Source organism: Manacus vitellinus, unplaced genomic scaffold (genome assembly GCF_001715985.3).
Source record: "Manacus vitellinus isolate BGI_N305 unplaced genomic scaffold, ASM171598v3 scaffold_7_pilon, whole genome shotgun sequence".
Taxonomy (NCBI): Eukaryota; Metazoa; Chordata; class Aves; order Passeriformes; family Pipridae; genus Manacus; species Manacus vitellinus.
The window spans coordinates 20,301,794-20,325,415 of record NW_021940813.1 but is presented as its reverse complement, the minus strand read 5'-3'; positions in this window follow the sequence as shown (position 1 = coordinate 20,325,415).

Below are 23,622 nucleotides of genomic sequence, written 5' to 3'. Positions count from 1 at the left end.
AGGTCTTGATGATGCAGGTTTAAGAGTCAATGACAGACCTTTCATTAACTGTCAACAGCTTTCTGTATTTTCCTCTTTGAATTACTGAGCACAGCTAATACATTAATATATCACATATATATTGCAATAGTTTTCAAGTTACCATCTATAGAGATTGAAGATATAATGCTGTTTCAATTTCAATATTGTAGTCTTTTCAGTGTGTTATTTTGAAATACATTATGCTTAATATTTCTGTCTTCTGATTGTCAGTTGGGCTGACTGAGTATTCACCTTGGATCACACTAAAATGTCAATAACATGGTATTTTCCCTCCAATACTATTTAGCTCCACCTCCTTGCTTGCTGTTAATCCTTTTTTGTCATTAGGAACAGAATCACAAAGAAGATTAATTCCTTTTACTAGAGTGAAAAAAATACCACCTTTTTGAAAGGTCACTGTTTATAGCATTATTATAACTTTTTACAATCTAATCACTGAATAGCAAACTAAACCCATCTAAAAGAAAATCTGATTCAAGGTATTTATATGGTGTGCATTACCAAAGCATCCAATGATTTAACTGTTTCCAGAATGGCTGAACACATAGAGTCACATCATCATTACAGCAACCACCTGAGGCTCATCAAAAAGTACTATGAGGGTGAAAAAGCAATCCAACAGCTGAGCTGAGTTAAGAAAGGTGGTCTCTGTAAGATACGTTAAGATGTTCAGATGCATCAGCCACAGCAAAAAAGCTGATAATGAGGAGCAGGAGAGAATTCTAAGTTGAAATGAACAGAACAGAAACCTCTAGGTAGTGCAGATGGGTCTTCGGCAGGAGAACCAAGGTTTCGAGAAAGTATTGACTCGTTTTTGCACAGCCATGTGAAAAAGCTGAAGCCCAGGGAAAAAGTGTCTGGGCATGGTGCCATGTCTTCTTGAGCTCAGAGGGCAGGCTGGCAGCCTGTACTTCTAAGTCACAATAGATTTCTCTTGACAGCATCTCTGTGAAAATGGAGTATTATTAATTCTCTCATTTTAAGAAGGCTCAATCTTACTCTCCTCGGGGTTTAAGGAAAGGCTGCAGGGAAATATGATTAGGATCTTATATTTTATTCAGTTCTGAATAAAATTTCCTATTTAAACTAGGTCTCCCAGGATGTAAGATCTGCAGGGGTTCATGGGGAGCTTGGTTTTGGTGGAAGAAAGGGAAGATGGAGGAAGAAATCTCCTGAGTGTTTTTTCATTCAATCCTCAGAGAGAAAAACTGGCATTGATTTTGGTTTGCCTATTTGGGAAAAAAAAATAATTGTTGTGTTCTACTACATTATTTCAGCTTCAGAACTAAGTTGCCCCCCTTCTTCATCTATAAATACCTATCCTTTGATTTTTCTCAATATCAACAGTTTGTGCAGAAAAAAAATCAACTCAATGCCTTAAGAAAACAGAATGACAAGGGAGAATTTAAAAATGCACATATATAAAGAATGTTTTACAGAATAAAACAATGTTATTCTTCACCATCAACAAGAACAGAAAAGTATCTTGCAAAGGAATTTTATCCCTCTCCTACCTCCAGAGCAACACAAAGCACTGATGAATATCCTTAGTGGGTACTTGATCTCTGCAGCTGCCCTGCTGCAGTACTGACACTTCCTCAGAGAAGCATTTCCTCCCCAGATGCACTGATCAACTTACACAGGGGCTGATTCAGCTGTCCCAATTTCTGAACTACATTCTGGATATCTGTCACAATAGTTAGAAGTAACTTTTTTGCTTTATCCATAGCTACAATAAATAGGACCAGGGATCACAGAATCACAGAATCACAGAATCACAGAATCACAGAATCACAGAATCACAGAATCACAGAACTGTGGAACCGTTTAGGTTGGAAGGGACTTTTAGAGATCACCAAGAGCAATCTCACTGACATGGGAAGGGACATTTTTCACTAGCTAAGATTTTTCAAAGCTCCATCCAACCTGATTTTGAACAGGTCTAGGGATGAGGTATCCATAATTTCTATGGGTTACCTGTTCCACTGTCTCACCAGCCTCATTGTAAAAAATGTTCTCCTTCTATCCCATCTAAATCAAGCCTCTTTCAGTTTAAGCCATTCCCCCTTGTCCTGTCACTTCAGGCCCTGGTAAAAAGTCTCTCTTGTAGGCCCCTTTTGGTCCTGGAAGGCTGCTAAAAGGTCTCTCTGGAGACTTCTCCAGGTTGAATAACCCCAATTCAGCCTGCTCTCATAGGAGAGGTGTTCCATTCCTCTGATCATTTTTGTAGCCCTCCTCCAGCCCACTGAAACAAACCCAAGTTTGTTTTGTACTGGGGACCCCCAAGCTGGATGCAGTACTTCAGCTGGGATCTCATGAGAGCAGAGCAAAGGGAGAGAATCACCTCCCTTGACCTGCTGGTCACACTTTTTTTATGCAGTCCAGGATACAAATGGCTTCCTGAGCTGCAAGTGTATATTGCTGGCTCATGTCTAAAGTGTTTGGAAGAATGCACAGAATGTGAAGAAGTTTGTGCTCTTTTAAAAACAACAGCAACAATAATTTCCATAAATACTCTAGTATGAAATTATTCTAGGTTTCCAAATCCTATTTAGGTGTAAAAAGAATGAACTATATTGCTTTCAGCTGCAACTGAAAGAATTAACTCAGAATTAACTTAAATGCTAAAAGTATCCACAACTTGTCCCAAGAGTCAAGTGCATATGTCAATGAACAGCTATGGACACCTCAGTTAACCTAAGGTTTAACTGAAGTGCTAGATGCTACAGTGAAACATTCAACTGAATAAATTTACTGTGAAGTTTTATCTTCCAGACATTTACAGCTCAGTGAAAAACTTCATCCAAATAAAACCATGTATAGTTGTAAATTCAGAAGTTACGTTACAGAGGAAGCAGTCAGATGTTTCTCTGATAGAGGGAAATAACCCTATCAATTCTGCTTAATCCTACAAAGAAAACTACCTAATCCAATGTCATGGTTTGAGATAGCCCCAAAATCTAAATTCCCTAGTCCTAGCCCCCTGTCACATCTCAATCCAATGTGAGATGGGTTTTTTTCCAGATAAAACACACCAGACTCCAAATGGGGGGAAAGGGAATATTACAATGCCTGTACAAATAATTACAATACATTATATACATGATCACAACTATCTCTACCATGACATAAGTATTTACAATGGATCAGATCTCTTCTCCCCTCCAAATAAAAGTCCAGGAAGGAAGAAGGACAGATCCCTTCCACATTTAGGGCAGCAGCTCCTCTTCTGTCTTCCATGCAGCAGTTGCAACTGGATTGTTGTAGCTGGATCTCTGTTCAATACACACAAGGGGGTCTCCAAGCCCCTCGGCTCTCCTTCGACTCCAAGTGAAGGCCTCACCTGTGGACTGCGTAGCAGGCACAAAACTCGCTTCACCACAGGTATATCACGAAATGCAGGGGCATCTTCGTGAAAGTCCCTTCCTCAGGGGATTCACCCCTGAGTCAGAACATCTTGGGCAGCTTTCAGTTGAAAGTCTTTGCCTCAAGAGTTCCACCAGAGCTCCTGTGTTCTGTCTCAACTGCCAACGTGGCAGCAGCATCGGGGGGGGAAGCAAGGTCACCCCCCTCTGCATTCCATCTGGCCATCCCGGTCCAGCTCCGGGACGTCTTTGAGCTTCTTAGCTCCTCTCTCTCCGGTGCTGCAGCGTTCCAAAACTTCTCTCCAAAATAGGAGTCCATGTCCCTCCTTTCCCAGAGGTCTCAAGGGAGTCTGGGGGGTCTGGTTCAGTTCTTACCCCCAAAACTCTGTATCTCTGCTGCTGACTCTCTTTTCTCGGTTCTCCTTCCAAGAGTCCTCTCTGCAGTGCTGCATGCCTCTGTTGCTTCATCTTATCTCTTCTGGCCCTGTGCCACCATTTCTCCGGTCAGTGCTGGTCTGTCGCTACTCCTGCCACTGCCCAGGGTGGAGAAAACATCTCCCAGCATAACTACAGACACTTAGCTCAGTCTAACACTGTTCCAAGTCTCTGCAGTCCCCCCAGCCAGGGGCTGGGGGGGGCCAGAGCCCCAAGGGGCTCAGAACCCCTTTCCTCGTGGTGTCAGAACATGGCTACCACTTCTACCACCAAACTACAACCCGTCTCTTATGGTCTGGTTGTGGTATGTTTATATTTCACAGGAGTACAGATTGGTTCAAATCTCCAGTGTCACCACCCCTTGGGGGTTACCACTTTTTCTTAGCTTCAGGGGGAAAACCTGGTTCAAACCACTACATCCAATTAAAAAGAAACACCAACTTACTTATTAATAAATGCCTCTAAAAAGTATATAATATTCTGTGGTGACAGTATGTTCTCACCTATAATCTACACTACAAGCTATTGTAGTGTAGACCTATTGAATAGAATACATTTCAACTGACACAGCTATGTTCACAGCCTGGAATGTTAATATTTGTAAATATTAGGGCCTATATATGACACCCCAAATGTCACAGGAAAAACTCCTTTCACATACAGACACTTAATTTACATGGCAGCCTCCAAGTCCTGTATGATTTTTACTAGAGAGAGATTCAACCAAGCAATAATGTGGAACGTGACAGGTCTTACAAGAAATAACAATAGCTCATAGCACTTTAATAACAAGAAGTCTGCTATAGCTAATAGAAATAGTAAAGGGAATATATAATCAGCATTTAATTAAAGCACTTGAAGTTCATACAGGATTAGAGTCAAGAGTCCTGATTTGGCAAAATCACGTCCTCAGATTTTTCTAATGCCAAGTAATCCAGGTCACACCTACCACACCATCCACCAAGAACACAGAATACCCTAATGCCCAGTTTAGTGAAGACTCAAGAAGGCTGGGAAACTAGACCAAATATCAGCTCCTCCCTCCTGAAGCTCTCTCTGGGACCTCTCCATCTAGATCCCTGCGCACTCTTAAAAGGTATTGTACTCATACTACAGTACTCATTAAAGGTATTGTAGCATCTATTCTCATCAGCCTTGAAAGGAAACTGTGACTTTCCCACAGATAACCAGGCACTAAATGTTTATGTAGAAGGGAAGAAAGTTAAAACCTCAGCTTCACTGCTAACTATAGGCATTGCAAATGCATAAGAAGATACCCTCAAAAAACACAAAATTTGATTCAATGTTTTTGGTTATTGTAACAGTGACTATGGGGACCAATTTATTTATCTTCCGCTTTTTGATCCATTGGAGTACATTCCCCTACATAGAATCACAGAATAGTTTGGGTTGGAAGGGACCTTTAAAGATCAACTAGTCCAATCCCCGTGCAATGAGCAGGGACATTTTTACCTGCATCAAGTTGCTCAGAGCCCCATCCAACCTAACCTTGAATGCTTTCAGGGACAGGGCATCCACCACCTCTCTGAGCAACCCAGTCCAATATTTTACCACTATCATTGTAAAAAATCTCTTCCTTGTATCTAATCCAAATAAACTCTTTTAAGTTTAAAACCATTACCCCTTGTCCTATCACTACACACCCTGGTAAGAAGTTTGCCCCCATCTTTCACATAAGCCCCCTTTAAGTGGTGAAAGGCTTCTATAAGGTTTCCCTGGAGCCTTGTCTTCTCCAGGTTCAGCAATGCCAACTCTCTCAGCTTTTCCTCATAGGAGAGGTGTTTCAATATGTTTGCAATAGATGATGTTCCCTACAATAGGCATAAAAAATAATTTGTTGCATTTGAATTTAAAGAGTAAATACCAAAAACACAGGTACTGACAGGTCAGAAAATTAGTGCCTCTTTGGGAACTTATGCACTCAAGACATTATTAATGCAGCTCAATTCATAAACTATGAGCAGATGAGCTGACAGTCTTCATGTCACTCGATTCTTAAAAGACAGGTCAAGACAACTCCTGTGGGTCCTCTAGTCTCAACAAGTAGGGAACCAGGACTGCAGGATGCACCATGGCGTCTCGTGGACTGTAGGAAGAACAACCAAGTAGTGGCACAACTGTCACAATTCAGTCACAGGATCAGTGATTCTGTGCTTTGATTCTCTTTTAACTGCTAGGGAAGGAGGCAAACCTGTTACTATTTCTGTACTCTCATTTCCACTACCTAACCTCTCATATAAGCCAATTTTTTGCTTTATTCATTTTACAGTAGTACAGCACAAAAAGATAATTATTTAGCTGGAACATCTAGCTAATAGATTTAAGTGGTACGTATTGGCACAAAGGCTTTTGGAATAGAGTTATATCAAGTAAATCCACAGCTAATATGATCCCTCAAGAAACAGACGGCAAGTGCAGGCACTGCAGCTTGTCTGAGAGCTTATGAAAATATAGCCTTAACCAAACAGATGCATGGAAGAATGACAGAGGAAACAAGGCATCCCAAAGAGGACTGATGGTAGGCCTTAGAAACCACCGGCAATTATGCAGGAAAGAGTGGTGGGTGGCACCCAGGGCTGCCCTAAGTGATTTACCAAATGAATGGCTACATATTCCTGAAACATACAGACAAGCTACCAAGGCAACTTTTATGCTCAAGGAGGAGCCATATGTCCCCAAAGAGCTGAGAAGAGACTACCACCAACCCCAGAGAAGGTACAAAGGGCATTCATTAGTAACTAAGGACTCTCCAAGAATTTCTCAGTGGATACCAGAAAACATATTCTCCAGCTAAAGCCAAAAAAGTTTCTCAGATTTTCCTGGACTCCTTCTGACTTCTGCCCTGTGCCGCCTGCCCACACTAGACAGCTCCGACCAGATGACAAGTGACTAGATGGCTCCAAGAAAAAGAATGTTGGAGACTGGGCACAGGTATGGTTCTCATTCATGGTCCCATCTGGGTATCCCATTCTGCACTTTGAAGTAAATTGAAAATTGCCTTCACCTTTAATCCCAAAAAGCTGCTCTTGAAACTTTCTAACAATAAAAAGTTAGCTGAGGTGCTCAAATGAGATAATTTGTATTAAAATATTCCTAAAGAGATGAATTCACACTTCTAAGAAAGGAAAAAGTGAAACCAAAGAACAAGGAAAATTTACCTCAGTTACTTAAAAAGGAGTAAGACAATTTCTCAGTAGAAACTAATCCAAAGGATATCGGTATATGTGAGCACTGGTAGTTTTTGTATGGGTCTACATGTCCAATGTACAGAAGCAGTCTACCAGACTGGAAAAACACTAACAAAAAAAGGCAAAAAACAGAGAAAAACAAAAGATCGAGAATGTCGTAAGAGGCCACTGACCCAAAACTGAAGAAATTGGAAAAAAAAAAAAAAAGAAAAAGTCACATGAAGATGGAAAAGTGTAACTCAGGGTAAATACAAAGTTACAGCAGACTGTTATAATTCTAGAGGTCAATGGGCTGAAATCAAAGACTGAGACAACACTCTTTCTATGAAAAAAATCTCATGGTCAGACTCTATCTTTCCCTCCCTTCTCTGTACATAAAAAAAGCCCAAAACAAAATCCACTGAAAATACACAGACTAACTGTATAATAAACAAAGACTTGTACACAAATAAGGACTTTTAGCAAGTGTGTTGTTTCCTTTTGGCACAGAACAAAGTGGTTTTGTTACCACACAAGGCTACATATCCAGTGAGGTTACAATTCTTTGAAAATATTTTGTCTTTATACAACTATATTATTCAGAGGAATTAGTGCTTGATAACATTCTACTTGCACTGAATATGCTCCCACCTTTTATCACCCTTGTGCTGAGGTAAATTGTGGGTGCTGTGGAGGGAGCTAGGCTCTCCCTGCTGCTTCCAATGCCATGTTTCTGGCATGTGGGATTGTGTGGAGAAAGGTAAGACCAACCTCAATGGATAAGAAAAGAGGTCAGACCATAGCACATCAGTGTTGAATTCTGTATAAGAAAAAGTAAAGAGAAATTTACTCAAAATGCCACTTCCATCTGGTTGAATATTGCAAAGTATACGGATCAGAAAGTGGAGTGTAGATGTAGTTAGCTACTGAGGTAAAAACAGCTTTTCTTTTTTTCCCTATGTATTCATTATGCCCATACCAGTCCTTTTATGGGAAGGACTGGCACGAAGATAATTTACAATGCAGGGCATCACACATCCAAAAATGGTCCAGAGGTATACCCTGAGCATCACGCTGTAACCGTGAGCGCTGCCAGCAAAGGGACACTGATGCTGCTGAGGAAGCATAGGGCACTCATCACATTAGAGAGCATCTAGGATGCTACAAGACTGGATACATGTTTCTGTCAAAATGAACCCTTGACACCATCTGCTTCAGAGGGCAGGAAGAGGAGGTACCACTAGTTTGGTATAGTTTTTTCCACTCACAGATGGGGACAGAAAGCTATCTTGGCTTGGATACTCGGTGAAGCTAAGATAAGTAATTTCATTTTACAGGAGATAAAAAAGCTGAGGTGAAGCAATATGCATTGCTGAGAAAAGAAACCCACTTGATCTGGAGAGTTCTTCTGGCCTTCTGAAGAGATACTTCTTCCTTCACTGCCCCAAAGACAAAGACTTGTTTCTTAGTCATATCTCTCTGGTTAAGAACTCAGGCTTTAAAAAATCTTCCAAGAATTCTTTAAGTGAACCACTTTTCTGCAGTGCCACAGGGGTTGTGCACACACAAGGCCACTTACCCAGTACCGCTGATAAGCAGACTTTCAATCAGACACCCCTTGGAACAGATGTTCCTTTGTTTTCAAAGTAGCAACAATTCTTCTGCACTTTTGGCACCATATGCACCAAAAGTGAGAAAATCAAAGCAGTAAGTGGAAAACCAAGCCTTTTCTGAAAGCACTTTCCCTCGAAGAGAACATTTCTACTATTTCAGTTGTGTGTCTGTTCTCATCCAGGCCAGCCTGGCAATGGGTGTAGCTCAAGGAGAGCTCACCAGTGGGCTAGGCCATGCCAGGGGCAGAAGCTGCAACAGTGACACCTCTGCCTCTGCAAAGTCCGTGCTGGGTGTTATGGGGCAGCCAGTCTCATACGCTGTGCGCAGCTAAAATGGTCAGTGACAAATGAAGAAAGACAGTTCATGTGCATATGGTGTACAACAAAAACTAGATCCTGGCCTACATCATTTCCTTTTGCATCTGTTTAACTTGGATCTATCTAGGTTTGATCAACTAATCTGGGGATTTTGTTTATATCTGAAAACAACAGGAATGAACAATCTCTTGAGATGCAGCTGCTCATCAGCACATGTACTGCATTTAGGAACATTATTTAGTCAGAGCTTAACTTGCAGAGAAATGCAGAAAACATGTGATTGAAGGACTTCAAAATGTTGTGTCACAGAAGAGCTTTATTCCTACCCTTAAAACTCCAAATCACAAAAGCTTCAGTGTTCTGTCAACACTCTCTCTGTGTTTGTCTTTGCCTTATCATTCCATCCCAATGCAAAAAGCACTGGTCAGCAGCTTCTTTGTCAATAATTTGGCAAATGTTGTTCTCTAAAAACTAAGTCAAAAGGGTAAATGCAAACAAATATTGGTTTCTGTTCTGTAAATAAACTGAGCTATTCAGTTCTGCTTTGAACTAAAGAAACCCACAGCAGTAGCAAACCCAAAGAGTAGCTTTTATGTGACAGAGTACGACTTCAGACAAACTACATTCTTCATTTTATTGACTGTACTTGATAAGACTATTCTGACATCTCAAAAAATAAAATTAAATTGAATTTAATGCTGTTTAATTTAGTATTGCTACATACATATTTTTGTTTGTGAACAAATAAAAAGGCCTTGGACATGGAGATACACTCATACGGGAAGATAAGAGATGAAACAGAAAAGCACATGTATGATGTCAGATTTTTTTTTTAAGCTATAGATAAGCAGCAAGTTTAGATTGAATTAATAGCATACAAACTACAAGCAGTAAACCTCACAGAAGCATACTTCCTGCACAAAACTAGCATATTCTAAGAATAGGTTTCTTTATGTCTTAAGCAAATATCAATTTGTAACATTAATAATTCACATATAACAAAATAACATTCTATTCCTCAGCAGCAGGATCTTTCCCAGGACTAAAACATTTATCATTATTTGATCATCCAACCGAACCGAGATGAATTAGCAAAACAGAAATCCTAATTAGAAACGTGCCTGATACGTATTTTATTTTCCACAGATAACAGAAATATACTGCTGATAGCACATTTTAGTGTAATTGTTCTTCTCACAGAAGGTTTTAAAATAAATGGAAAAAAAAATCCTAAAAGATATTCTTCCTTAGACATTCCAAGCACTGGTCACATAAATCACAAAACGGGGCAAGGAAGCACGATCAATATTTGTGCAATCCATTTATAAGTACAGATATCTGTCTTTTGTTATATCAATGTGCTATGCAAAATGCTGTGTTTCCAGGACATATCTGTGGCTTCTATCACTATACTACACATTCAGAAATAAACAACAAGTTTAAGCCTGATGTATGTAAAAACATGCTTTCAAATACAACTTCTACAATATTAGCCACCAGCTGGTAACAAAACTTATAATCAAGTGAATTTACCTTACCTAGATTTTATATGACTACCAATTATTTCATTTTTAAAAAATATTATGTACTTTTTAAATTTAGCTATATACATTATTAATGGATTAAATGCCTTATATATGCTGAAACATATACATAGCATCAGATGAAAAACACATAAGAGTTTATGGTGAAGAAAATACCTACCAGATTTCAATCTCTTAAAAAAGTCATTACAATGAATTATTGAAATGTGAAAATAAATAGATATTCCTACCACAAATTTTATCTTGACCAATTTCGCTCCCACATATTCCTGTTTGCCACTGAATCAATTTCACACTTACTCACCTCCCTGTCTCTGTGATGTGGTTTATTCATTGGTTTGATATTGCCATAGCAACTCTGCAACATGGAAACATGTTAGCCAAGCAATGCCGCTCACCTCACACTAGATGGTGAATAGCTGCCTGGTGCATATAACATATTTTAATGTATATTGATCTCTGCTTCTTACTATTAAGCTACTGGTTTAACATCACTATTTTTAACTCTGTATATAGCAATCTTTTGACATAACCTTCACAGTATTTAATTTGTAGTGGTCTTGGCTTGATTACAAAAATTACATACTACCTCAAATTTAAAGCTAGAATATATTTTGACTGTAAGTCCAACTACTGCATTTGGACACACTTGATCAACCAGAAAAATAAACAGCACTACTCTCAACCCCAAAATTCAGGGCTTCCCCAGCATTCCTGCATTTTTGCCTCCTGTAAGCAAGCATATGCAAATCACAAATCAGACCGTGCTAGCATGGGAGCACACACATGCTCAGTTTAAGGAGCTTTCCCATCAGATCATGTGGCCTGGAGAGAGTAGAGACCCTCTCCCTCCCCACCATGCCTCCCTAGGAAACCAGCAAACTGGCTGGTGGCTAGTACGTGAGAGGGACGGTGCTTTGTCTCCAGAAGGGATGCAGGGTTGAGCCTGTCAGAAGGCAGGCAGTGATGCTTCCGCAGCTTCTGCTTCCCACAACCTTCCCACAATCAGTGGGGACTTGCAACGTATTCTGAATTACTAAATGGACACAGTATGTCTCCTCAGTTTGTATAAAATGAAACTCGAAGCAAAACAACACATGAGAACAAAAGCAGGATCTCTGGTGCAGCAAGCAACAGAGTCTTTAAAACTCCAAAGTCTATCACATCAATACTATGCAAATCAGGGCATCCCCAAACACAGATTTGGATCATGGTGAGGAGACTAGGCAACCATCCAGGGCAATAGTATGAGTGGGAGCCGAAACTGTCTCACTGAATGAGTCTTTATCTTCACAAGTTGGCAACTACTTCACAACTGTGCTTACTCACAGAGGAAACACTTCTGTTGGAACTAGGTTGCACCACAGCTTGACCTAAATGGTTTCTAAGATGAGAAGTTTATTTGCCCTCAGACACTTGGACAAGCCCCATAAAACACCGAGGTTCTGACCACACTTGACACAGAAAAGCAGCATGGAGACTAGTAATACCTTCAGACTCAACACATCTCTGAATGCAGTAACATACCAGGACACTTCCTTCTACCTACCTAATAACATCACCACTCTTTCAGTTCTCACTGTGCCTAAGCTCAAAAGTTAAACACTGCTTTAGCAGCCTTAGGCTAAGTGTAAAACACATCTGTGAAACAGCTTCACAGCTGAAATTCAAGTTACTGCCACCTTACTATAACACACAAAGGTATGTGATCTGAGATGTACCACATCATCTCTGCATGGACTTGTGACAAATAGTTATAATTTCTTTCTCCTTCAGGTCTGAAACCAGCATTTTGGTTGGGGATTTATTTATCTTATATCAAGGAAAAGGTGTTGAATAAAAGGGAAGATGGAAAAAAGTATTTTTGAGTACAAGGTGTTTCAGTTTCTGACTACGCTCTCCAAGTAAACACAAGAGTTATGAAAACTGCTGTAAAATAAATTCCATCATGCCTCAACAGCAAAAAACCAGCATGAATTGTGTACAATGGGCAAATGGGTTTCTATTACTATTTCCTGTAACATGGTTTTGATTTTTTCCTCAACCAAAAAACAGTTATTGCAAATTCCAGGAGACAATATACAATCAGCAATGATACTACAATAGGTGTTTCCACTGAAAGCATCGAGAAGCCAGCTTTGGTGCAGGGGGTGAGCGGGAGCCCTGGGGATCAGGTCAAATAGGGGCGATGGATGGGAAGGAGGATACTAAACAGGAAAACAATTCATATCTATACACTGCTAGGAAATCAGAGTTTTCTGCTTATGGACTACTCTTACAGTAGTGCAAATAGCTAGTGATTGCTCTCCTAACAAAATTTCTGATGGCTCTATGCTTCCAGGCAACTTACAATATTAATTCTATTTATATATTTAGTTTTAATTCTCTTTATATATTTAGTTTTCTCTTTGACAAGTAAGGAGCTCAAAGAAGGTGCTAAAAAAAGAATTACATTCTGCCTAATGTGAGAGGTTATTTCATCTAAATACACAATTTCTAGTGACCTTTGCTGGAACTCCTACAGTTAGTACACTGCAAACGCATCTAAGTAAAGTAAAACATTAGCAATTTGTCTGCTGTCAGTCATCCCTTTCATCCTCTCAGTAAAGTATTTAATTCTTCAGATCGCATTGCCATTAAATGCTTTCATCTGATGGACTATAAGCAGGGGCCCAATGGGAGCTATCTGTGCATACAGGGACTACAAACTCATGGCCAAGAACAGGGCATGAATACTTGGAGATACTCAGCATCATTCCCAGAGACATGTGTCCCATGAACACAGTTTGAAAAACAACGAATAGGACAGTAGCACTAGTACAGCTTCCACACGAATGCTTAACCTTTAAATAATCCCAAAACTATGAATCCACAAATAAAACCAAATCCAACTTAACAATAAACAAATCTAAATGTCACTAGCAGCCTACTCTAAATCTATATGAAGGTTCATAAGGGACACTGAAATGCCACTCTCACTTCCCTTTCGCTTCCCAGGTTTCAGCAATGGCACAAACTTCTCCAAAGCAGGTTCTTCCCATGGACTAAAGTTCTTTATGAACTGCTTCAGCATGGATCCCTTCCACACGGTACAGTCCTTCAAGAACAGTCTACTTCAGCATGGGGTCACAAGTCCTGCCAGCAAACCTGTTCCAACATGGGCTCCTACCTCCAATGAGTCCACAGTTCCTGCCAGGAACCTGCTCCAGCACAGGCTTTCCACGGGGTCACAGCCTCCTTTGGGTATTCACCTGCTCTGGCATGGGGCTCTCCATGGGCTGCAGGTGGATCTCTGCTCCACTACAGACCTCTATGGGCTGTAGGGGCACAGCTGCCTCACCACAGTCTACACCACAGCTGGCAGGGGAATCTCTGCTTTAGCAGAGCACCTCCTTCCCCTCCTTCTTCACTGACCTGAGTGTCTGCAGGGCTGTGTCTCTCACATATCCTCACTCTTTTGGCTGTTGTTCCACAGCAGGTTGTTTTTTTCTTTTCCTCTTCTTAAGGATGTTATCCCAGAGGTACTGCCACCATCACCATTCGGCTCAGCCCTTGTCCAGCACCTGGTCCCCACTGGAGCCAGCTGGCATTGGCTCTGTCAGACAAGGGGAAAGCTTCTGGCAGCTTCTCATAGAAGCTGCCTCTGTAGTCCCCCTTTTATCAAAATCTGGCCATGCAAACCCAATGCAACTGCTAGAATAAGAGTAACATTTGAGTTACTTACGAGACTGTAACACTAATTCCAAATCACAGAACCATCATACACAAGTGCAGCAGCACAGTCTTGCTTTTGCTAAGGGCAGATGTCACCTTTGGGGAACCCAGGATTCTCTCCAGACTTGGCATTTCCCAGGGCCAAAAACCCACAGATGCAGTAGATGTTTCACAGACCTTAGTCTTAAGGGATACACAGTCACATTAGAATGGTTTGACAGCTTTGGGCTCCATAAAATGCCAGGAATCATTTTTAGTTATCTCCACCTTCTGAGCAAAGCCACACCTCAAAAACCATTTTATATCCAGTCATATCTGCAACATGGGCTGCCAGTCATACTATTCTGAAGTAAAATAAAAAAAATATAACATAATCTCAGTTTCAATTTCAGTTATTTTTTAGTTTAGACCAAATGAGATGAATGACAGCTCTGATTTTACATGAAGTGTCCAATCCCTACATATAATTTCTTTAAAATGCACCCATGGGTACCTTTGTATTCTTCCAGCAGAGATGCAGCTCTGTACAAATGGAATTTAACTTGCTGAGACTCTCGGGCATTTATTCTGTAAAAAACAGCAAATATATCTTGAGATTTGTAAAACACACTGGAAGAAAAGCATTCAACAATTTGAGCAGCCTTTTTTCTTTTTTTTTAAAATCAGTGGACAGTATTGCAACAACAGAAAATTAGCTTGATAAAATGGGTGGTTCAAAGAGACAAATTAGGTTGTCAGCAAATAAACTGATGCCAACATAATCAATCATCAAGTCACACCAGGCAAGCTGTGCAAGCAGAAAATTAAGAGATTGCAAGTTAGTCCCTACCCAGTAACACTGTTGGCTATATCTTTATTTGTATTTAAAGATCTTTATTAGAGTTGCTATTTTAGGCTTGACATATATTGTTATGACATTATATTGGTTTTGATTGATTGTACCCTTCTCTCTTGATCAACATGAACCAACACAGACATGCAATGGACTGTCTTTAATGGCCCACACGTATTTATTATATCATCAAAGATTACCACCACTGCATAATGTGGTGTTGCTTAAGATCTCATAGCCCTTTTTCTTCTTCTTTTTCTTTTTTTTTTTTAACAGAGTCCGTTAGGGCAAACTGAATCCTGTTTATCTTTCCTCACTAGATCAGGTCTTCCAAACTTCTACTTTCATATCTTTATTCCCTTACCTGTACATGCTGGCAACAGAATAGCATTATTAACAAAACAAATGAAGAAAAGGCTATACTGTTTCACACTTATGTTTGTCAATTCACAACATTAAATAGGCCTTTAAAATGAAAGGGTACTTTTTCCTAAAATCACTTAGTACTTTATAATTTGTTTATATACCAAATTAATATAAAATTAGTCTGAAAAAATATACCTCCTCATATAGTTGAACTTGACACAATAATTAGACTAGTATGTTTGGCATCTAGTGATGACTAAACACAGAAGACTAACTAAAACCAGTTGTTGTTAAAATAATGAAAATATCTATAAAAACCAAGAGCCATCAAAACCAAGCCTAATTTTCTTCAGGCATTAAACAAGATAACGAAATAGATAATGTAACAGGATCACTACTTTGTATTGTTAGCGTTTTCCCTACAGCTTCATTCCTTGTGTTTCTGTCAATGGCTCTGTTTATTAGTCATTTATCAAATATATATTTCTATTTGTGCTTTGATGTGGTGAAGTTGTTACATTGATTCCAATACATTGAAATGAACATCTAGCTTTGCTATGGCACAGTTAATATGATTTGACTCACCATGCTAAAGTTGTGGGATTCTGATTGCCCCTTATAACATGGTGAATGTGCCCAGTATCTCTTTAACCCACCTAGGGCCTAATCAGTATCCACAGATGAAATATGCTGAAAGCATTACTCAAATCAATTTGCCAAAATCAGCCCATTTGATACCTCCTCTGATTTAAAGTAATGGATCTGGTCTGAGCACTACTATAGAAGGAGTTTACTTGTGGAATACCTACCCAATATGGGCAAGACTAAAATTCAACTTTACTCCACAAACAAATTTAGCCCATAAAGAAGATTCTACTAATACACACTCATTGTTTGGAAGTAGCTATACCAGCACTAAAAACAGATATTCTTTGCAGTTGTTTTGAGTTGAGTGAATCATTATTTGTATTTCATAATCGACATATTTAGCCCTCTTAGGGGCAGACAGCTGACAGACAAGGCAACCAAAGCCAGGCAGAAAATACACAAGGTGGATAACAGGCAAGGAAGAAATTGCTAAATACACACTAGCAGCTGAGCAATTGGAGGGACTGATAAGAGTACCAAGCAATCAAATGGTATCAGATAAATTCCTGACTCAAAATTATTATCCCTGCTACAGATCTGTTACTAAAAAGAGAGGCATTGTAAAATATGAGGTTATACCACTCTTCCACAATTGCACAACTCTAATTTAAAGCACAATTTGGATTTAATTAAATTTTTTTGTTCCTGTGTATAGTTTCATCTATTCAGAAACCCTAGCCTGCTGTTTGCTCCAGCCAACTCTTTACATTCTAACCTTATGACAGGAATAAACCTTTAAAAAAAGCTTTTAAGGCAACACTCCACAATTTAACACAAAAGCAGATCCTTAATACATCATTATTTATAGGAAAGAAAGTGGAGAAGTACCTGTTTCAGAGTTAGCCTCTTAACTTTACGAACTGCTAGGCTTCTTTAGGAGACAGAGAAAGCTCCACAGAAGTCTTGGATTTCTATCTGTCTTCCTAAAAACTCATCACCAATGAAAAAAAAGCTTTTTAGGAAACCATGCACACATGCTCTTCCAGGTAAAGAGGCCAGGAAATGCCAGAGCCCCTGAAATGCTGCTAAACAAGAGCACACAGTTGGTCATTGCAAACTAGATGATCTAACATGTTTTTAAAAATAGCATTTTTTGCTATTGGTAAAACCACTGATTCTTGTGCTTTTAAGACATTCCTTCCTCATAAGAGAAAGGAAATACAGTAGAGCTAGTGATACTCCCTTCTGCACCTCACCTACAGAAAGAAATATTTGATTCTGGATCTGGCCTTTATACGATAACCAAAAGAGATCACATTTGTGCTGCATTTTTTGTTCTAATTAGAGACAGATTTGTCTGGTTTTGTCTGAAAGAAAAAAAGCATCTAATTTCACACAAGCTGGATCCAGCATCACCATAGTTTTTATAGTCCACTTTAACAAATAAGATTTTTCCTGGAATCTGATGAGACAAAAAGTTCTCTCCCTTTGACAAACATGGATATTTCTCTGCATACTGATTATTTTTTTCCATCCCCCCTGCAAGTCCTAAAGCTATACATAACACTTTTGAGGTAGTACGTTACCAAGGCAACTCATGCAGCTCATCATTATCTAGACCTCATTATTAAAAGATTGATTTTGGATGAATAGGAATCTTGTAACAGGGTGAGCTGACAGATTACTTTTTTTTAAGTTGCTGAAGACCAGGGTAGCCTAAGCATATGATTCTATTGTGGGTGGAATGAATTGAAGAAATGGCTACATAAATGTCTTCTCAGTTACCCTATATATGGGTTTCTGTTATCTGGATTCTACCTTCCTCAAGACAGCAACTTCACTGATTCAAAAAAGAAAGGGAAAAATCAAGAACTTACAAACTGTGCCAACAGAACTCCTGGGGCACAGCCAAAGTTAAACTTAGATCTCTGAAGACCACAACAAAGCAACTCCTGGTTTTACAGTCCAAACACTGGATCAGCAGCATAATGGCTATGTAGCACAAATCACTAGGCTGACATTACCTCATCCTGACAGATTGAATTTAGTTTAGTTATGCAGCATATAAATTCATGATAACTCAAGAGAGGCTGTTCATATTAGACACTTACTGAATCTTTTAGTATGGCTCCAGGCTTTACTTTCAGTTGCTTTATATATTGTTAGTACTCATTATTTTTCTGGTTTTCATTAACTTAGCTGAAGCAGAGTTTTTGATTCCAGTTTTTGCACCTTTTTTAATGCACTACATAGCTGAACCTTTCTCTTGCCAAAGCAGCCAGTACTTGGACAGATAGCTTGGCCAGGCAAGAGCCTGAAAATCCTCAGGCCACACAAAAAACCCTGAAGTTTGCTCAGTCTGGTCCTAAATACTATAGGACAAAGCTCAGGCAGAGACCCTGCACAGCAGACTCCTGTAAGCAATGTGTACAATGTTACAGCCACACCTTGATGTTTCACACTAGGGGACCTGAAGCAGCCATTCGAGAATACTAAAAAGACTGAAAAGAGAAAGAAGAGTATGAGTGACCTGTTTACTTGAAGCAGGATAAGCAAAGTGCTCTGCTATATGCTTGACTTCAAGGAACAAATGGAGGAAGAGCTACACACATCGGTAGCAAGGACTGTTTGTTTCCTTTGAAGAAGAAAAAATGTGCAGAAGAAATCCAGACCATCAAAGGGAACAGTGCCCTCAAGAGAGGAATAACAGTGCTGCTTGTAGACCTTCTTGTTTCTCAGGTGCCAAGTGAAAGACTCCAGAACTGAGCTAGGAAACAAGTCCCTACCAGCCAAGGTACCATACTTGCTCTGTAAACGTTCCTGATCTCCTTCCTGATTCATCTATCCTTTCTGGATGCATGAGAACCAAGTTCACTGCATTTTCCTAACAAGGGTGTCATGAACAATGGATTTCAATATCAAGAAAAACTTTAATTATGAGTAAACACATTATTCTTGGTTATAAAAATACAGCAGCATAGACAAGTACTCTTAATAGATTTGGCATGGAAAGAACAAATATATTTGTCAAAAAGCTGCTGTGGAATTCATTACTGTAAATGCTGCACAGCAGTTGGAGAAAAGGCTAATTCCAAGTTCAACTAGGACTATAACAATTTTTAATCTTCTTGAATGTGAACATATTTAATTGAAAATGCTTGCAAGAGTAGAACAAAATGTCTGAAAAAAACCACAGACAATGGTGAGTTTTTTTATAAACATTTATTCCCTTGGGCATAAATTAACTATGATACATGACCTTTCGGAATAAGACATGTCTGCAAACCATTCATTAGTAGGTTATTAGGTTGATCAAATAGAGATACTGTGGATATGTTTGTGAATTTTCATTCATTACTCTTCAGCATATCAGTTTATCCTGGCAGTGCTGAAATCAACAGGAGGTTTAACACTGACTTTATAGGAATACCTCAGGCTAAGAGCATGTGAACTTAGACCTGGCATGAGGTTCTACGTTACTCTGAAAGTACAGCAACACCTTCACTGAAAGATGTTTCTATGACAAGACAACCTGCCTAATGGATGAGAGAAAGGCTATGGATTTTGTTTATCTAGACTTTAGTAAAGTCTTTGACACTGTTTCCCATGGCTTGCACAGGTGTACTCTTTGCTGGGTAAAAAACTGTCAGGATGGGCAGGCCCAGAGAGTGGTGGTGAATGGAGTTGCATACAGCTGGCAGCAGTCCCAAGTGGGTATTCCCCAGGACTCAGTATTGGGGCCAGTCTGTTTAATATCTTTCTCAACAATCTGGATAATGGAATTGAGTGCCCCCTCAATCAGTATGCACATGACACCAAGCTGGATGGAAGTGTCCATCTGCTGGAGGGCAGGAAGGCTCTGCAGAGGGATCTGGATAGGCTGGATTCATGGGCCAAGGCCAACTGTATGAGGTTCAACGAGGCCAAATGTCAGGTCCTGCCCTTGGCTCAGAACACCACCATGAAGCGCTCCTGGCTTGGGGCAGAACAGCTGGAAAGGTGCCTGGTGGAAAAAGACAGGTGGGTGCTGGACACAAGCCAGCAATGTGTGCAGGTGGCCAAGAAAGCCAATGGCATCCAGGTTTGTATCAGAAATAGTGTGGTCAGTGGGGGCAGGGCAGTGATTGTCCCCCTGTACTTGGCACTGGTGAGGCTGCACCCGAATCCTCTGTACATTTCTAGGCCCCTCACTACAAGAAGGACATTGAGGTGCTGAAGCGTGTCCAGAAGGATCTGGAGCATAAGTCCTTTCAGGAGTAGTTGAGGGAGCTGGGGTTGTTTAGCCTGAAGAAAAAGAGGCTCAGGGAGGACCTTATCACTCTCTACAACTCCCTGAAAGGAGTTGTAGTGAGGTGGGAGTTGGTGTCTTCTCCCAAGTAACAAGTGACTGGACAGGAGGAAATGGCCTCAGGTTGCACCAGGGTAGGTTTAGATTGGATACTAGAAAAAATTTCTTTACCAAAAAGATAATCGAGCTTCAGAACAGGCTGCCCTGGGATGTGGTGGAGTCACCATCCCTGGAAGTGTTCAAAAATGTCTAGATGCGGCACTTGGGAACATGGTTTAGTGATGAAGATGGAAGTGTTGGGTTAACAGTTGGACTCAGTGGTCTTAGGGGTCTTTTCCAACTTAAAACAATTCTGTGATTCTTCCAGATCATCAAATGCAGTTTGATCCATCCACATTTGCAGTTTGATTCACTGAGTTTCTGCTCCTAGAAGCCCTGCTTTTGAGGTTCACAGCCTCTGCACAATTAGACAAATATTGGCTAAGAAAAAATAAGATGACATTATTATTTCTTTGGAGCAAGGAGATAAAGTACAGAATTTCTCCAAGTTTTCTAGCCCTATATCTCTATTATTCCATATTTGAGAGAATGGGAAAGGAAAGTGAGGACTCAGCTCCCTTGCACATCTTCCCAATCAGCGGTACCCAGTATTGGAAGGAAGCAACCAGTCAGCCAACAAAACATCACCTTTCACAAGGCAGATCTAACCTAAAAAAATCAACTGATACTTGAGCTGGAGTCAGCGATGTTCAGTTAGTACATATTTAACTTGGGCAAAATAACTTTTAAAACCATTAGTCAGATAATTTTCCAGCATGGTGAGCTGGTATGCTTTGACTGAAGCCTAATACACATATATTGTGTTACTCTATGTGGCACCTTGCTCTGGGACAGCTTTATTTTGGATCGAATCTGCATCCAAGCACTTCACAGCCATAAGAATACAAGCTGCTGCAGCTGCACCCATTTCTATTTGTCTGTCAGTTGATCTGGAGGCACAGACAGGGCAGCATGTTCTGCTTTAAAAATTTCTTACCAACCAAGGCACCATAAAACATTTATGGACTCTTTTGGGTAGCATTTCATTGCAAATTCCATATGCTTAGCTGAACCATTCAATGCTCAGAATGACAATGAAGATTACATTTGAATGCACCATGTAGCAAGTATTCTCCCCTTTAGCCTGCTCCCTCCATCAACTGAGTTCTGCAGCATCACACACCTCTGTGCAGCATAAGGATGTAAGTGGCTCAAACATCTACTCCAGGGTACAGTCTCATCTCCATATTTGGAAAAGAGAACAGAGCCTGAAGGATGCAAGTTCTTTAATATGTTGTATAATGGTAAAGAGAAGGAAGAAAGGCAGCTACAGATCCTTTCCCCAAGTAAAACGTATGATTTTGGTCTTCGTTACAGGCATAGCCACATCATGATCAGGTACTTAAAATAAAAAATTCCTACTACTATCCGAGGGAACCAAATAAGAACAGTGTCTGATCTCCAGAATAATTTAATCCATACTGAAGAGAAACAGCCACTATTATGGAAAACCCTTTTAAATAATTTGTCCTCATATGCCATCACAAATTAACAAGGAAAATAAAATATGTAACTTCATGACATGCAATAACTCATCTCTTCTGCACCATCATGCATTTGTTCTTGCATATATGGCCCAGCAAAGTGAGAGAACATAGTTTTCTATAAGCTTAGCTCTGCAAGGACAGACAGTGCAGACTGGCCCTGGAGATGATGAAAGAGTCAGCTAACTGAATGGATTTTAAAGTTTCTCTCTTACCTTCCTTGCAGAAGAAGCTGTGTCTGTCATATTAAGCTATGGGTAACCAATCTAGTGGAAAGGATGATCTTTTAGAGGCTATTACAATATTTAGGACCCTAAAGCAGCTCATTGGATCAGCTACCTAGTGATAAAGTAGTTCAGATTATCTCAGCTATGCCCAACAATGAGCTCTGGCCAAATGTCAGAGCTTTTAGTCTGCTCTGACTAAAGCTGGCCAGGCACCAGCCTTGAACAGCAGTTCCAGCATAAACAGCACTTCACACAGGCCTCCAAATGTTTCACTGTTTTTCCTTTGTATCACTTGACTGGAAATTTTGCAATCTATGCAAGTTTAAAGGGTTTGGGGTTTTTTGCCTAGGCTCTAAGCACTAAATTAACCTCTTGGGACCTATTTTATATCACTTAATACATCCTTTTGTCCACTACACTCACAGCTCATAAAGTCTACTAATGTATACTTTAAATACAGAACAATCACATTTTTCTTCTCATTTCTCTTCCCATTTTATGTCTGTTTAGAGCTGAAAGACAGCACCTTTTTCATTAAATCATGGCCAGGCCATTAATATCAGGGAACCTTTCCCATTGAAAAGGAAATATATATTGATATGCGAACACTCCAGTCCCAAAAGCTTTTTTTCCAACACCTCATTAACATTTTTCACTGCTGGACCATTATACCCTCTCAAAGCGTGTCTTTATTGTCCCATTTCCTCAGTATACCACTAATGACGAGACAAAAGGAGAAGAGGCAATTGCAGATAAATCAGTCAAACTTCCCATCGGGTTTCCTTTCCACACTTCTGCCATCTGTGCTGCACTACATATGGTTCAAGACAATACCACAGGGGTCACACATCACACTCCAGCCACTCATGTCTGCTGCTGTGGCTGTCACAGTCCAGTACTTCTGCTGTCTGCCTTCACGTGTGCGTCTGGATGGACAGCTTCCAGACACCTAAAGCGGGAGCACACAGCTGAGCTCCCAGAACTACAGATGCCCTTCTCCTCAGGAAAACTGGAGACCCATCTCTGGGTTTGTACCAAGTAACTTATGAATTTCAAGACTTGAGCAGCAACATATATTTTAATGGACTGTTTACTCTCAAGAAATTCCCCATGATAAAAAAATATCAGATTAAACTGTCTTTTTGGCAAAGAATAGTATTTTCAAATAAATAAGCAGGAAGCTTAAATCATAAACAAGGTTAGGAATATGGGAACACCTCTTTCTCCTAAATTAACACCAGCAAAAGATAGAATCAAATATTGATCTATGTTTCTGAATTAGCTTTCTGAGGTTTGCAACCACCTTTTCACAGCTGTGAACATAGCACTGCGGAAAATTGACCATCATTCACTTTGCAATCTGAACTGCATGAATCATTAATAGCTGACCTGTTAATTAAACACGGTAGCAGAATCCTAGATTAGTCCTGTATTTATAAGAACACCATTAATAAACCAGTTTTTCAATTTAAGAAACATCATCTCTGCATACAGTAGCCATTGTAATATTCCTGCCTAA